At 43.3% G+C, this 16,732-nt stretch overlaps 1 protein-coding gene across 1 annotated transcript in view; it reads left to right on the top strand.

The window, feature by feature from the left end:
* The first annotated feature begins 767 nt into the window (after window positions 1-767).
* Window positions 768-16,732, top strand: part of ASB2 (ankyrin repeat and SOCS box containing 2) — a 53,573-nt gene continuing 37,608 nt past the window's right edge. The window contains exon 1 of the mRNA XM_074825009.1: window positions 768-1,186. The gene's annotated coding sequence lies outside the window, so the exon portion shown is untranslated. The remainder of the gene's footprint in view (window positions 1,187-16,732) is intronic.

The raw sequence follows: 16,732 nt of genomic DNA, 5'->3' as shown, positions 1-16,732 counted from the left end.
TTAGGCTTCAGTCACCATGTCTGTGTATCGCCGTGTCCTGGATTGCACTTGGGCCCCCTCCAGGAACCCACTTGATATCCATGAGAGACTTCCAACAGGGAGGGGTTCCAGGCTGTGCAATGACACTACTCATTTGACAACAGGGATGTTTTTCTAGCCTGTTCAAATGAGGGAGATATATTTTATATTTACGGTCAGCAGTAACTGGAGAAACATTCCCCTCTTCAGCTGTTCTATGTGAGTCTGGGCCCTAAGGATTTCTTGCAAGAAGATGGCCTTCAGCACCACAAAGAGTTTGATTTTTAGGTAGTGTGACTCTGTTGCCCTAAATACCATGCTATAAACCATAAATAACATGCTTAACATTACGATTTTTGTGCTATCATGTTCCCATAGCAAGTCTTCAAGGTCATGCTGGCTTTTTTTGTAGTCATATGAGAGGATGACTAAATTCTTTATCAAGTTCTGATTTGTAGCTAAGAGAGTCTCATGCTTCCTAATGATAGCTCTCACCACAGGATCCCCACCATGCTCCAAATAATCAGTAGAAGGGCACAAGGGAAATGGATCACAAAGTGGCTATAGGTGCCACCTACCATCTATCACATATACCCTATTGTCCTTTCTTTGCATGGTAGGGACCAAATCCTGCTGATGTACAGATTTCTTCCTGCAGGATATGTTATTCTAACTGCTCATGGACCTCTGAGGAAGTACCTGCACCTTACAGAATCCATGAAGGACCAGGACTTCTGCATATCAGCCTAATCTCACTGCTGGGGAGTGTGTCTAGCAGTGGGAATCAATTCAAGATGACTAGTTAGGAACATTCATATCTCAGCACTCAGCTTGCTCCCCTCTACTGCATCTGGAGGTCATCTCAATAATCATGAATTCCAAAAATAGAAATTGGAAGTTCTTTGTGCTTGCCAGTTTTTAAATGTGGGAGTTTCACATTTTCAGGTTCTTTCCTTGCAACTTTGAAGAGGCTTGAAAAGACTTCTTAGGAAAAAAACACATGTTGCCTCCTTCCTCAAACCCTGCCTGAACAGTGGAGACCGGTGCTTAATCTGCTGAGTCCAAAGCATCGGCTAGTCTGAGGTGTGAGAAAATTGTGTAAAGTGTCTCTGCTGGTGGATGTCTGACAAAACGAAGCAACACTGTTTTACTTGGAGAATGCAGAAAGGTAAGAAAACAAGGTGGCTGAAGTAATTTCACTTCAAGGTTTTGTCAGGGAAATGTATTGGACTTCATACCTCTACTACTGAGGGCTTTAAGCTTCTAATCCTAGGGATTCTAATTACTGAAAAACATAGTGATAAGGATGGAAAGGAGGAAGACTCTTCACCAAGTAAGGTGTTGCTTGATGAATAGAGAATGAATACAGCCAGAGCCTGCAGTGACCCAACAAGGAAATTAATCCAGTGTGAGAGGTCACACCAATGAGTGGAAAGGGTTTTTAAGAGAACATGTTTGTTTGGGGGTTTGTTTTGGGTTTTGTGGGGTTGGGGGGGGGGGGGGGCTTTTTGTTTGTTGGGGTTTTTTTTAAAGTCTGCATGGGGACTTCTGCGTCCTTTAAACAGGCTATTTCTTCAAACAGACTTGACCTCATAGTGAAAGCAAGCCAGTGACTTTTCATGGCTCAGGGTCTAAATGCTGCCAAGAGATAAACTATTTATAGGCTTAACACCTGACTAGGTGTTAAATAGCTCTTGCTGATAAACCTTTTGGTGCAGAATTATCACTTCAGACTGAGACTGGACTGAAAACCCAAAGACCTGGAATGCTTGACAGGATTCAGTTGGGATATAAGATACATTTAAGAAAGCACATTTAATGCATCTTCTGTAAGGTATGTGTAACTCAGAAGGATTAGAGACTTTTACACATGTCCTTTACCTGTATGTAAACAACACATCAGTGAATTTACTTAAAAGAAAATCACCTAAGTGTTTAAATACAACATTAAAACACAAATGGGCTTATCTACACCAATGAGACTTCTGCAAGCTGGATCTATGTTTAACAGCTTCCACTGGGTGGTGGCCCCCCTCATTCTAACACAAATATTCCCTTGACCCCAGTATATTTGTTATAAAAGCAAGAGAAAAAAGTATCAAAGCTTGTTGGACTGACTTGCTTGTTTGGAGAAGCTGACAGAGCATAGTTGACCTTAGACATGGCGGGGGGAGCAGTCAGGGAGCAGTACTGTATTCATTTTATAGTGTAATAAATGTTTCAACATATCACAACCTTCTTGGATGCCTTGCATGGGGCTACAGGGGTCACAACCAATTTGCTGAAAAACACTGAGCTATAAAACAGTCTGGAGCCTCTTCTACTGCAACTCTAATCCTCTAATAAATAAGTGGAGAAAAATAGAATGTGTCACTCACAAAAGGGTGGAAACAGAAATTCAGAGGTGTCTCCTATCCACACTGCTCCCATGCAAGCATGTGCCCTGCAGCCATTTTAGGGCAAGTTCCACCATCGCCTGGAGGGAGAGAATCCAGCCATGGTAAAAACCTAAGTCCTGGGGGCTGAGGAAGTGCCTGTGTGGTCTGAGAAAAGTGCTAAGCAAGGTCAATAGGCTGCAATTTGTCCAGGCAGGTTTCTTCAGGTTGGAGTGGCTGGAGAGCTGCCAGTCAGAGAGGGACCTGGGGGTGTTGATTGACAGCCGGCTGAACATGAGCCAGCAGTGTGCCCAGGTGGCCAAGAAGGCCAATGGCATCCTGGCTTGTATCATAAATAGCTTGGCCAGCAGGGACAGGGAAGGGATCTTACCCCTGTACTCGGCACTGGTGAGGCCGCCCCTCGATGACTGTGTTCAGTTTTGGGCCCCTCACTACAAAAAGGACACTGAATGACTCGAGCGTGTCCAGAGAAGGGCAACGAAGCTGGTGCAGGGTCTGGAGCACATGTCGTACGAGGAGCGGCTGAGGGAACTGGGGTTGTTTAGTCTGGAGAAGAGGAGGCTGAGGGGAGACCTCATCGCCCTCTACAACTACCTGAAAGGAGGTTGCAGAGAGCTGGGGATGAGTCTCTTTAACCAAGTAATAAGTGATAGAACAAGAGGTAATGGCCTCAAGCTGCACCAGGGAAGGTTTAGACTGGATATTAGGAAGTATTTCTTTACAGAACGGGTAGTCAGGTGTTGAAATGGGCTGCCCAGGGCAGTGGTGGAGTCCCCATCCCTGGAGGTGTTTAAGAGTCGGGTTGACATAGCGCTGAGGGATATGGTGTAGTTGGGAACTGTCAGTGCTAGGTTAATGGTTGGACTAGATGATCTTCAAGGTCCCTTCCAACCTAGATGATTCTGTGATTCTGTGAAATGTTGTATGGTTGTGTGGAGCCAGGAGCACAACAGAGCTAACAGCCTATGATGGAAATGAGAAGCAAGGAGGTCAGAAGGCTCAGGGTGCTTATAGCCACTTTCAGTCCAGTCTATGCTTGCAGTGATAGTGTGGTGAAGCTGTCCAAGCATCACCGCCATCTTCCTCAGGCCGGCCCTGCTGACTGCAGTACATGGTTGGAGTCTGCAGGTCTAAGAGCTACCTGTGAAAGAGGAATGCTTTAGACCCTGCCTTCAATAGTAGACAAGCTCATCAAGGCAGAAATGAAACACATACTTTGTGAATCCTTTCAGCAACTTCATGTTGTCTTGGCCTAACACAGTTCCCAAGCGGACAACATCATCAATTAATTGCTGTGGTGCTGCAAAGCTGCACTGTACAGTCCTGACTTGCTTTCTTCCCAAGCACAGTTTTAAGAAGATTTCTGTCCCTTGTGCTGGTATCAGCTGGAGAACGTGCTCCTAGTTCCCAGCCATAAGCCTACACAGATCCCATGATCAAATTGGGCTGCAACTCTTATAGAAGGGATCTGGCTCCCTTGTCCTCTACCTACAGCCTGTCAGTGCTGAGCAGGCACCCAGGCTCAGCCGCAGAAAAGTGGGTCTGACTGGCTCCCTGTTGTTCCTGCCATCAGCTGCCAGCTACACTGCCAGCACACCTCTGCGCAGCTGATTGCTGGTGACTGCATTTACCAAACTACAGCTCAGGAGCAAAGAGAGGCAACGACAGTTGCTGTTATTACAGTAAAAGAGCCAGAGGGTGCCTTAGGGTAACACTTACAGTAAGGCAATTTGTCACCAATTTTCAGTAGGAAATCTTCATATACTTCATATTTAGCAACTTCCCTCTCTAGCTTTTGCTGCCTGCAAAGAAAATGAAGAAATACACAAGACTATTTTAGAAGAGTTAGTTCAAACAGTAAGAATGAAGTATGTTGTTAAAGGGATACTTTGGTGTCAAAGGAGCTTTTAGTTGTGCTATGCCACACAAAGAGGATTTCCATGATGTTGGAGGAGTATAGAAAAACAACTATCCTTTGAGGGGGAAATCTGGCAGTTCTGACAGTTCAGCCTCCCAATGACTTCCTGAAATAATAGGAATGCTAATAATCATAATGCTTAATAATAGCAAGTATTAACGTCCTGCGGTACTAGACATGAATGACATCTACTTCTACTGTGTGCAGTGTTCACAAAAGGCAGAGTCAGACCAGACAGGTGCAGGCAGGGAGAGCTGAACAAAGCAGGGGAACCAAGAACCTGTCTGGGACAAGGGGCACTTGTGTGGCTGAATGCTAGAGAGGCTTTCTATAAATAAAGCAAGGGCATAACACCAGGGAGAACAAAGACAGTTAAGCTAAAGCACAGAGTTGACAGCAAAAGAAATAAAGGGCCATGAGTCAATTAGAAGAAAGTTTGTAATCAGAGGAGAGAGGTCTTGAACAATATATTACTGGGTGTAACGAGAGCTGGGGCTAGAGCCATGTCGGACACCGTCACCGTTCCTTCACATACTGTCATTGCAAGCTACAGCCTCTGGAAAGTCCTCTAATGCTGGAGGTGCCTAAATTGCTTAGCACTTTCACAGAGGCATTGAGAGTCTCTTGGGAGCTGCTGTGTCCCCACGCACCCAACCCTGTTCAGGCTGAGCAGTTTCATGCTTTTGCTCCTGAGCCATGTCAAAAGTGGCTCATCAACAGCTGACGTCCTGGGGGTTAAACCTGGAGGGCTCCAAGAGCCACTGTATTTTGAACATGGCTAGAGGAGGAGGAGGCAGTGCTCCACTACCCACATTTTTATACAGCTTCTTTATTGACAGCCAGGCTAGATAACAGGGGTTAATCCCCACTGACTGCAGAAGGAATCTGAGTTCCCAAATCTCGAGTCCCCTTTGGCTATAAATCAGGATTTGCACTGCCCAGCTCAGCAGTTCTTGCAGCCCCTTACTGTGTCTAGTCCAGATTTCCTTGCTCACTTTTGATGGGTCTCATTATATTCTGAATAAGGATTGTACATAATGTTTACTAAAAACAGCAGAGGACAAGACTTAAAAGATGCAATGGGTCCCTTTTAGTACCTTGCTCCTATTACCAGTACTGTATTATCATGCTAATTTGTTTTATTAAGTGAATAATTGGAACAACAGAGATACATGAAGTTGGATGAGACCGTGTGCAGACAGAGGCAGCCCTGTGTTACACAGTCTGATATTGTGGCAGGGGGGAGTTTAGCCCTTATCTGATTCTCAATTTTTCAAGCTCTGCTACCAGTTTATTTTTCTCTCCCTCTGTCATTTCATTCAGCTTGATAGTTCAGATTTCTCATTTCCTCTTCACACTGTTAGCCTTAAAAAAACCTTAACAACTTAAGAACTTGATTCCTTTTCTGTCACAAAAGACATTAACTGGTGCATTTAACAGGTGGGTGAGGCAACCCATTCAGGGATTTGGTAAACTGCTGGATTATCCAGTGTCCTGGATAGATTTATTAGCTTCCAGCAGATCAAGTCCCAAATGATTGAAGTGTCCACACTGAGAATGGAGCATGGGGGAGATGTTCATTTAATAACTGACCCAAGTGTCATTGCTGAACCTAACACAAAGGATTTTACAGCACAAGCAAAGACCTAGGCTTCAGCCCACGCAGGCTGCAGCAACGACTCATGGTAAAACATGAAAGTCACTCCTGCCACTGCATGTGGGATGTGCAGTTGTGAGAAAGGGAGAGAGACAGCGAGCATACTACTCACCCATGGAGAAAGACTATTGTTTGCAGCTCTTACCTTGCTCCAGTGGACTATGACTGCTGCTTAAATTTCCTACTGATTGCAACATCTGTGAATGTGCAAACACTCCCCATGAACACCCAGAGAGGGTTACCAAGGGATGAAGCAGAGCTAAACCCTGGCACCAGGGCTCTCCCTCCTAGCACAGAGTGAGAAAGGCACTTACATCTTGTGGCACTTGGTGGCCAGCTCTGCTCTCTGCTAGGACAGGGCTTCCATCCTCACTTTAATTTCTTGCCTCTTGGCAATGAGCTCTGCTGTGACATGATTGACTTCAACCTCTCTCTTTAGAAGTGAAGTCTTCTGGAGTGTGTTTGCACTGCTTTCCAGCATCTTTCTGGGGCATAACAACAGAACTGCCTTTGCAAGTCAGTAAAGGCACACAGCAAATCCCTTTGCACTTGCATAAAGCCAGCTCAGAACACAACAACTCTTTGTCCTAAAGCTAGCTAAAATCTCAAGTTCCACCCCTTCACCCTTGCAGTATGGGCATATACTTTACATGTTCACCTCAAACCAGAACAGGAGTGTGACAGTTTTAAGAAGTTCTCATTCTGTCAAAATAAACCATGAGACTTCCTCAGGCCATGCTAGGAGTCTCCATGACCCAAGGGGTTATCCTGCCACAGCCCCCAAGAAGCATGAAGTGGGAAGAGACCCTTCAGTCAGGGGTGCAGCTAAGCAGCAGCAAAGGGGACAGTGATGGGCTGGGCTGTACTTGTACCATATGGCTGGTGAGACTGGTGGGACACTACCATGTGGGTCTGAGCAGCCCTTGGAGTCTCTGACATCTGTGGAGCTGGCTGTGTCAAGCTGGGAAATGCCCAGACTGTAGCCAAGCCTCACTCAGTGCTGTCTTTATGCTGGTTTCAGTGCATGTTGACTTAAATGAATAGTAAGTTGATGTGGGACAGACTTGCTAGATATGGGTCTAACCTCCAGAAAGATGTAACCTTGGGGGGTGTGTGTGTGTGTGTGTTAATTGAGTAGAGGGCATACTGGTTATCTCTAGGCATTTCAAAGAGGTGCCAAAGTTAGAAGGCTAACCAACTGTAGAACTGATGAACAAAAATAAACATCCTGAGAGGTCAGTGCAGCCCACCCAAGCTCTCCAGTGCCCAAAGAGGTACCACCTCTCTCTCCCTCTCTCATGATTCAGGGGGGTGTAAGGTGCATTACTCAGTTACGTGGGACAAATATGGGCAAAGGAGTTGGGCAGGTGCCAAGGCACAGGCTGCTTTCTGCACAGAGGGAGTACCTGAAGTAGGACTTGAAACATGTCATAAACCAAACAGGAGCTGTCCGTAATTACAGATGCTATTGTTGAAGACTTGGAACTAAGATTTATTTTCTTAACACAGTATGTTTTTCTTCTTTGGTTGCATTCCTAATTTGTTACCTTTTTCTCATAATGAATAACTGCTTTTGGGTTGCTGTATGTAAAAAAAAAATGCTTAATTTTTTCATGTATGATGTTTTTTGAGGGAAGTCCGCATATAAAAATGTGGCCCAGCTCAAATTTAAACACACACTTTGAATCTACTCTATGCTTGGCTTCCTCCACTCATGACACTGCCTCACCTCAGCTGTTGATACAGCATACTAAGGTAATTTTCCTGCAGAACAGTGTGCCACATGTTCACTTCTCCAGGAGCCCAAAATTGGATCCAAATGACAACAGACAAATAGCTGGAAACATCTAGGGTGAGTGTGGCTGACACATGCACTGTGCACTGAGAGGGCAGCTGTTTAAGAGTTAAGAGTTTGCTTTGATTTAAGGAGAAAATGCCATTCCCTGAGATTTTCTGACATACACATGAATAGGCAAAGAGATTTGTCTGACCTCACGGATGATGGGGACATAAGTGACGCCTTTGTCCGTCTCTTCCCTGGGAAAATACACAACAGTCAATCAAATCAATCAAAGCATCACCCAAATCATGAATTTCTTATTTGATGTTCACTTGTCTGTACATGGTAAAATGGTCTTTGGCTTCAGCAGGCATTTTGCCCCTAGCAAAGAGTTCATAGATGGCCTTCTCTGTGTAAATCTGTTAAAGAGGAAACCCAAAGAGCTGTTAAAGATTACACTCGAGGATATGCAGAAGAATCTGAATGTCATGCACGGCTGCCAATCTTTCTGGCCACATACCCACACTGTGAGAGTAAGGAGAGGAAGACCCATCCGTCATCTCTCAGAGAGGGTTGGAGGTGACCATTTCTCCTCACCTGTGGACCAAAAGAAGGGACCAACCATATGTTAATATTGATGATGCCGTCTATCAGTTTGGCCATGCAGGGCACAACTCATTCCAGACTCGGGCTCTCTGCTGGTGGGTAACACCACCAATGTGGGACAAGGTATTTGTATCAGCCAGGAAATTACTCAGTTGACATGTTTTTAAAAAATTAGCATTACTTATTTGCCAGTAAAGACTGGTCAGGCAACAACTTTCATCAGGTTTCTTTTTACAATATTTCTAGTTACTGATTTTCTATTGAGACATAATTATTTAATTATTTGCACAAGTCATAAGCTCAATGATGCTGATGTAAATTGAAAACGAATTGTTTGTATTCATCGGTGTTATAATCAGGTAAATTAGAAGAGCTGAGGACAGGATGCATCTCCTTGTCTCTAGTAGATTTGTCATCAGCATATTGAATGCAGTGATGGTTTAAAAAGTTCTTTAAAATTTATGAATTGATAACAGGGGAAGTTTAATATTCTGCTTTTTATAAAGTTTGATTGGTTTCAAAAGCAATTACATTACTTGGAAAATTTTATTTTATGAAGCAAAGTCATTTTAGTCATTTTTCAACATTTCTTTTAGGTTCAATATTAAGTTAAATGGAAATGTAATAAGAAATCTGATGTATTTTATTAGATTTTGCTTTTTAAAGAAAGACTACACTGCATGTTTACAAAAGATCAAGAATTTGCTTCTGAAATCAGACTTTGTGTGAGAAATATCAGCTTGCAGTGATGAGTTATTCTTTCTAATACATTTCTTAGCCCTGATAATAGTGATGATATGTGGTGCACTGTCGTGGCATACAATCACACAGCTCTGCTCAGCAGTGCATGATAGCAAAGATGAGAAAGGGTTGTGTTGAGACAAAGAAAAGAGTCTCTTTTATTGTTCTGGCACCAGCGCTTTCAATGCCAAAGGCGTTTTGGTCTGAGTGTTTACAGAGATGACTGTACATTGAAATGTTCTGCATACAAAATGAATGGGTGTTTTTATAAATATATATATCTATATGGGCAGGGCTCCTTATGAGGACAAAGTGGACTAAACACAGACAGAGAGAATATAAAACAGACCTGTCCAGCTTCCTGACAAGTTAGTGCAAAGATTATACTTTAGTGCTGCACTCAGCGGCCAGGCAGCAAACATATTGCATCATACTGCACAATGGAGAGAGGTATTCAGGAAGCAGGCGGGTTTTCCAACAGGAAGATTCAACCCCAAAATTACCAACATTACAACCTTTATATCATACTTCTCTTTTAAGTTTAACATCAATGTTTAACTCCAAAGATTTGAAATTTTATAAATCTGCAAGCCCAGATCCTGATAGACAACACTGACATACATTTATCAGTATAATCCAGAGTGCAATAGTGTCTTGAAGGGATCCTTCTGTATGGATGGATGCTAAACAGCTCCTGAGAATTTTCTTCAGATGAAACATTTGTCCTCCCACCTCTGTAGAGGTTAATTCAGTGGACACGACCGCTGGAGTCTTGGAGAATGTACCTGGTCTCAGAGGTTTTAGAAATGGGAAAATGAGATCTGGTCCCAGCTACTAATTTTCCACTGGACATAGAATAAGCCTGGCAGATATGGGATGAAAAATGAGGCTTCTGTTCCAGGATTAGTCCCATTCAAAATGTCTTAACTGACCTTATGCATTTGATTCGTTTATGGTTTTAAATTATGGAAGTCTAGAGTCTTTTATGACTGGGAGTGGAGGTCTTTGAGGGCAAGCTGCAAGAGAATGGTCTTGAAAAGTGTAAAGCTAATGGGTATGTCTGGTACGTTGCTGATTCTTTTGAAAAGATACTCTATTGGAAAGAAATGCTGTCAACACACATGGGAAGGACTGTGCCTGCCCCCTTTTGCACCATTTTGAGAAGGCCAATGGGCAAGTCAGCTAGATGTAGGCAGCTAGGCAAGTAGGTTTGGGCAGCAATTTAGATAAAGGTCGTTGCATGAATGTGTCAAAGCTCTGTGGTATGTATAGATACCACAGTGGTGGGCACGTTTCACTTGAGGGATAAATTAGATGGACTCATACGTGAGCAGCAGCTACACATACTCAGTTTCCCAGATCCGTCCTAGGCTTTTCTGGGGATGAGTCAGCCAGCTGTGCACATGTGTCATATTATGCATGGTGTTGTTCTCTCTTTTTATTTTTATTGACTCCATATTATCTGCTATAAATTCTGATTTTGCAATGATGAATCATCTCACTGCCTTCTACAATCTCCCTTCCCTATGTTGCAAGGCAGATTTAAATTCAGTCAGTGCTTAGTGACATCATCCCAGTTGGTTTTTATTTTCTGGGATGCCACCTTAAATGCACAGCACTAAGTTTACAGATAGAGCTGTTTTACATGTATAGGAAAGTTACTACTCAGTCATTCTTCCTTTTTGTCCTAAATTGTTTAGAAACACTGATGTTTCTGAAAATCTCCAACCCACATGGTCCTCATAAAGGTTTCTTCTTTTAAATTCAAGAGTATGGTGGGGTTTGAAATTAAGTCACCGATCTGTATTCACCCAACTGGGTCAGCAAAACAATTCTTTTGCTGTTCTGCAGCTGCAGCAAATACCTCATGTGAGACTGCTGGGGACCCCCAGTTGCTCATGATGAGTTGGGAGCACAGTAGGTGCCTTTCCCAACACGCAGTTCTCTATGCAGTAAGCCACATGTCTTTTGATGCCTTCTCCTGCAAAGGGAAGGATCAGAGTTGGGGGAGAAAAGTTTTTAACAGCCTCTGCCTGCATCAACACAATCCAACCTCCTTTGTTTTAATTATACCAAAATATGATTTGAAGCAATATAAATTTCAAGATGGATGCAAATCTCCTGCCGATCTCCACTGAGCAGGGGGGGAGCTGTGGGGAGCTGCGTTCCCAGCCACGACCACAGCCCCTGCTCCTCTAGCAGCCTTGGCGGCGTCCAGGCAGAGACCGTGGGGCAGGCGATCACCAGCTTCAAGGCCTGTTCTCACAAATACTTCTTTTGCATGCCACTATGCAGAGGTCTTCCAAGTCATGTTAACACCCTTATCTGGGCAAATGTCCCTTCCTTGCCACACGTAACTCCTCAGGGGAAATTTCAGCCTGAAAGCTACAAAATCAATTGCAAAAAATTCAATACAGTCAGTTCCCTGGTTACCTCCAAAATACAAATGCTGCAAACAGAATTGGAGGGTTAGGGTTAGATTTCTTTGATTTTTTAGAAGCTGCTTGACTTGCTTGATGCTGTCCTTTTTTACACAGTTCCCAGTCCTCTCTTTGCATCTGTTTGTGAGTGTACTTACTGCAGCATATGCAGAGATACACAAATTTTATCTTTTATCTCCCTCCAAACTGCAGTTCTCTCAGCAATATTTTGTTTAATTTGCACAGTGAAGTGTGGTTTTCCTCTACAAAATAAGCAAAAGAGGTGCAGAGTCCCTTGCTTATATCTGGATTATGCCGTTTTAGTTATATGTAATTGTAGCTTTATTTTTATGTAATGTCTTTCGGTTCTCTGCTAATATGCTTACTGTGCTCCCAATCATTATGGTGATTTTTTTCTGAGGATGTTTAGCCAGTACAGAACTATGACCTGTCCACTCATGATGGTAAAGACATATACTTCCTAAGACAAACTTTTTTCTGCTTGCTTCAATTGAGCCTAACCATCTGCAAAATGCACACCTATTTTTCATATTTCATTGATGCTGTGCTCAGACAGAGTGGGGGACTCTGTGCCCAAGTACGTCATCAGGTCCTTTCCAGGTCTATTTGCAATTGTGGCTGTCAGCAAATTACCCTGAATGATACAGGATCATCAGAGAGCTTGTCACTCATCTCCAAAGATCATGAAGTCTTCCTGTTTGTTTTTTACCAGACATAGGTTATCACTCTGGAGCTCAAAAAGGAAAAGTGTTAATGTGTCATGAGAACTTCATATGGCAAGTCAGTGTTTGCCATTTGCATGTCACATTATTTCACAGATCTGAGACACAATTTTAAAAATCTCTTGATGGAACGCACATGCCTCTCCCTGAAGTGCTTCTTGTGCTCCTCAGCCTGAGCTGCACCTTCTTTGGAAACAAGTAAGTTAAGTTCCACTAAAATAAACAGGGATATACTGATTTCTAGTAGCTAAAGATCTGCTCGTTCTTTACATAAATAAACCCAAAAGACTGCATTCCCTGGCCTCGTCTGTCAATTTTGCAGCATACAGTGAAGAACTTAAGGATGGATGGAAGTAGAGTTTTAGCTATATGAAGGAATTCTTTATAGGAAGAAAGCTGGAGAAAGCCTGTACCTTCTGCAATATTTTCCCCAGCTACTCTCTAGCTGCACTAATTTGTACCTGGAATGAACGTCTCAGGTAAAGGACTTCACCTTCCTCACCCAAATACAGCAGATTTCCAGTAAGATATCTGTACATGTGCACATATACATGCAAAGAGAGAGAGTGCTTATTTGTGTGTGTATTTTGCATGACAGAAGAGATGATAATTGTTTTGTTCAGAAGAGATTATAATAGTTTGTCATAAATAATAAAGTGTAATTACACTAGGGAAACAAAATGTTGGTAATTCCTGGTTGATCTATTATTTCTTTGCATATCTATGTGTGTTATTTCCAGTGTGTTACGAGACCTTAGTGAGTTTTGACTGATTGCTTTGTCCTCACTTACTCCGGTGTGACTCCACCAGCTTCTCTGGTGCTGAACCAATATACCTGAGCATACAACTAAACAAATGCTTGCTCCCATGCTTTATTATACAGATGTGATGCAGAGCAGAAATGAACTGATCCTGAGGTATAGATTGTGGTTACAAAGATCAGTGACGAGGACAGTTCCCTCCAATTACTCCAATGGTCTGGTAAATCTTTCCTTTTTTCCCCCTTTAAAAAAAAAAAATCATTTATTAATGAAATGATTATGAAACACTTCATTCCTATTCACATCCTGAGCAGTGAACCAATAGCCAGAGACATTTCATAACAGTGGTGAAAATTTACACTATGAATCACTTTTTTGTGATAGGAGTGTTTTGGCTCTTGCCAGACACGAATGTGTCTAAAGCTCCACTGGTGCCATGTGCTACACAGGCTACCCCGGTGAGCGTGCTGGCACATTCACTAAGAGCTGCTGCCTGCAAAAGTGAAGTCTTGATGCATATATGAGGTTTGTGATTTTTTTCTCTTTCTTTGGCTGTGTTTTAAAGCTAGCCACAGTTTCCTCTGCAACCTGAACTCAGTGTTTGCAGCATGCCCCAATGTCATTTCCATGTGACTCAATGTGTCAAAAGCTAGGTTGGCGCGTGCAGCCTTGCTTTCCCCTAGTGCCTGGCTCACAGTGCCAGCATCCATGGGGGATGGAGGTCCCTGCTCCTGGTGTTCAAGGCCACATGTGGGTCTCTGCTGTTACACAGAAAGAGGTTGTCAGGAGTCTGACATCACAGAAATGTGCTATTTGCGGCTCTGGGACTCGTTGCTTCAAAATGTCATGGAGATAAAGAATTTAGCAAGATTCAAATCTGGGTTCAGCATTAAATGAAAATGGGACTGTTGAGAAGTAAATAATCAGAAAAATATTTGGAAAGGTTGCAAAGTGCCAAGTTTTGAACGTTTAAACTGGTCTTTATGAGATGGCAGAATGTCTCTGAGGGAACAATTTATCCTGCCAAAAGTTTCTTGCAAATGTTCCTAAACCACCCCTGTCAGCCTATGGAGTCTAAGCTGATCACTGGCCTGATTAATTTTTAGGTACCAAACAACAGAAAATAAGATTATATCAAACATTAATCCATGATACATACTGTGACCACAACTAATGTGACAGACATGATGTACAATCACAGCCGAGAAAGCAAAACCATTTTCATGAAAAATAGAACGTGTCAACCAAGAAATTACTCAGTCTTTGCAGCATTTCAGTAAAAATATCTTGGACACTGCGTGCACCCGCTTACACTCATATAAAGTGTGAGTAGCTTAAGGTGTCTAAACTTGTCTCACAATCTCAGGTCAAAAGGAAATCACTCATTAAAGGAAAAATTTTTAAACATGATTTAAGCACCTTTGAAAGGCATTCTGCTAGCATGCCCTCATAGCAAAGTTCTTCAGTATCTGGAGAGCAAGCACAAAGTGGATGGATAGATTTCCCTGCACTGACTCAGTAACGTGCCTCACTGTGTTCCCAAAGGACTGTCCCACCTGAGGGTGAGAGTTTTTTGGCTGAGGAGACCAGGCAGTACCCGCTGTAGTCCATGACATGATCAATCATCCTGCCCCCACACCCAGAGCAAGCCTGCACGTGCTCCCATCAGCTACTGGGTAACTGTCAGCTATCAGCCCCTTCCATTTAGGCTGGACCAGCTTTAGCCTAGTGACCCAGGGAGCTGTTTGTATCCCATTTCTGATGCCTTGAAACAAAACCCTCTCCTTGCTCAGCTACCACAGGGAATGTCAGTTCCCCGCACTCCCCCAGTGCTTGCTCAGCAGCACTGCACACTGCCTTGGTGCTCTACCTGCACCCTGATAACGAGTTGATTTGCACATTACAGCTGTTGGCCCCTCCATTTGATGGCCAGCAGCATTCAGCATTTTCTGTCTCATCCTGATGACTTTTCCTCTGCCAGGCTGTAGCTCCAGGGACACGGGTGGACAGGGACCAGCTGGTGACTGACAAGGATGTTTCCACAGCAAGGAGCCACAGAGGCTGCCAGCTCCTCACGCTGGAGGAGAGCTTGGCATTGATGACCATCACACACCTGTGGCCAGAGCACCGACAGCCCCACCATCCAAGACCTGGTGAAAACACCCTAACCTTTCCTTATCAGCAAAGTGGGCCTAGATAAATGCAAAGGACAGAAGCATGGCAGCAGCTCAAATGGAGAAAATACATGCTGTTTATCATTACAGCTCTCAGTAACATCAAGGTATCTTGGCTGAAGTTCAGCTCTTTACTCCAGCCTTCATCTGTGCTGTCATGCTTGTTCTCATCCATAAAGGTGTTAAACAGATTTTCCATCTCACTTTGTGGTTTTGACACTTGTACAACAGTTTTTTTTTTCCTCTGCTCAGGTTTTCCATGGAGCTATGATCTCCAAACACAGCTCAGGAAGCTGATGATGCTTAGTTTGGAGATCTGGGTCTTCCTGCCTCAGCCACACAGACTGGTGTCATCTAGCCCTGTTGTAGCTGACAAAACCATGTATGTAGCAAGCTACTTTTTAACTGTGAAAGAATCTGTCCTCTTCTAGGCTTAGGGTGGTTTTAACAGCCATTTAACTCTCCTCTTGAGGAACCAGAGATCTCTGACTTCGGTGGGTAAAAAACTACAATTCTTTTCACAATTCCACTCTAATTTACCTATTCACATTCATTTTTAAGATAATCTAAACTGTCATACATAAATTACGATGGGAAAGTAATTACTACTTGATGCAAAAAGAAGAGAGAACAAACACAGGAAAAGAAAGTTGCTTTTAGTGATGTCTCTTCCCTCAGTATACTTGTGACTCTTACTGCACTGCCTGCTTACCAACTCAGTAGATAGAGTCCAGAAGCCTGCTGAATTAGGTAAGTGTACGGTTATTTTTAACTGAGTTTAACATTACATGTTCATATGGCATGTTGTGCAACAGATATACACTGGTGTCATATGACATTCTGTCCAGACACTTGTTCTAAATTTAGCTCTAAATTTAACCTGAGAGATGTAGGGCAAATAATTAAATGTCAGCCCTGCAAAACAAAACTATTGCATTGTGTTTTGAACTTAAAGGAGGAATAAAGCTCTGGTCCTCTGTCATGCATGCTCAAAGCAGTCAGTGCAAGACAACGAAGCTTTCCCAGTGGCAGTATAAAGGACAGTTCATTTAATCAGGTCTTCAGATATTGTGTTTATTACATACGAATTTGACCACACAGCAAAAACAGCACTGGGTAAATAGAGATGATGGTGCAGTGTCCTTTAGCACAGTCTATTCTGGTTCTTTCATTGCTCTTGTCTGCACAGCAACTGATGATGTCCCAGGCCTGGCCATCTCATCAGGGGAGCATGGCAGGAGTCAATGCGGATGACAGCTTGTCCCCCTGCTTTGAGTTTCTGAGTCCCATGGCAGTGAACCTACTTCCATCTGGGGTGGCCAGAAGCCACCTTCACCATTCATCCCAAGCCAGACTGGAGCCCATCTCTCAGGAACCAAAACCACCCACTTCTCCCTGGTGCACAGGAGGGTTCTGCTCTGCCTTGCCACTCTGGTAGTACCTGCTAGCCTTAGCTTAACTCCAAGCATATAGAAAGCCATAACTCCTTGAACTTCATTGTGCTCAAAGTTACAGACA

The sequence above is a fragment of the Strix aluco genome, chromosome 4 (genome assembly GCF_031877795.1).
Source record: "Strix aluco isolate bStrAlu1 chromosome 4, bStrAlu1.hap1, whole genome shotgun sequence".
NCBI classification, from domain to species: Eukaryota; Metazoa; Chordata; class Aves; order Strigiformes; family Strigidae; genus Strix; species Strix aluco.
The sequence above is the reverse complement of the archived record's forward strand: the minus strand, read 5'-3'. Positions and strand labels throughout refer to the sequence as shown.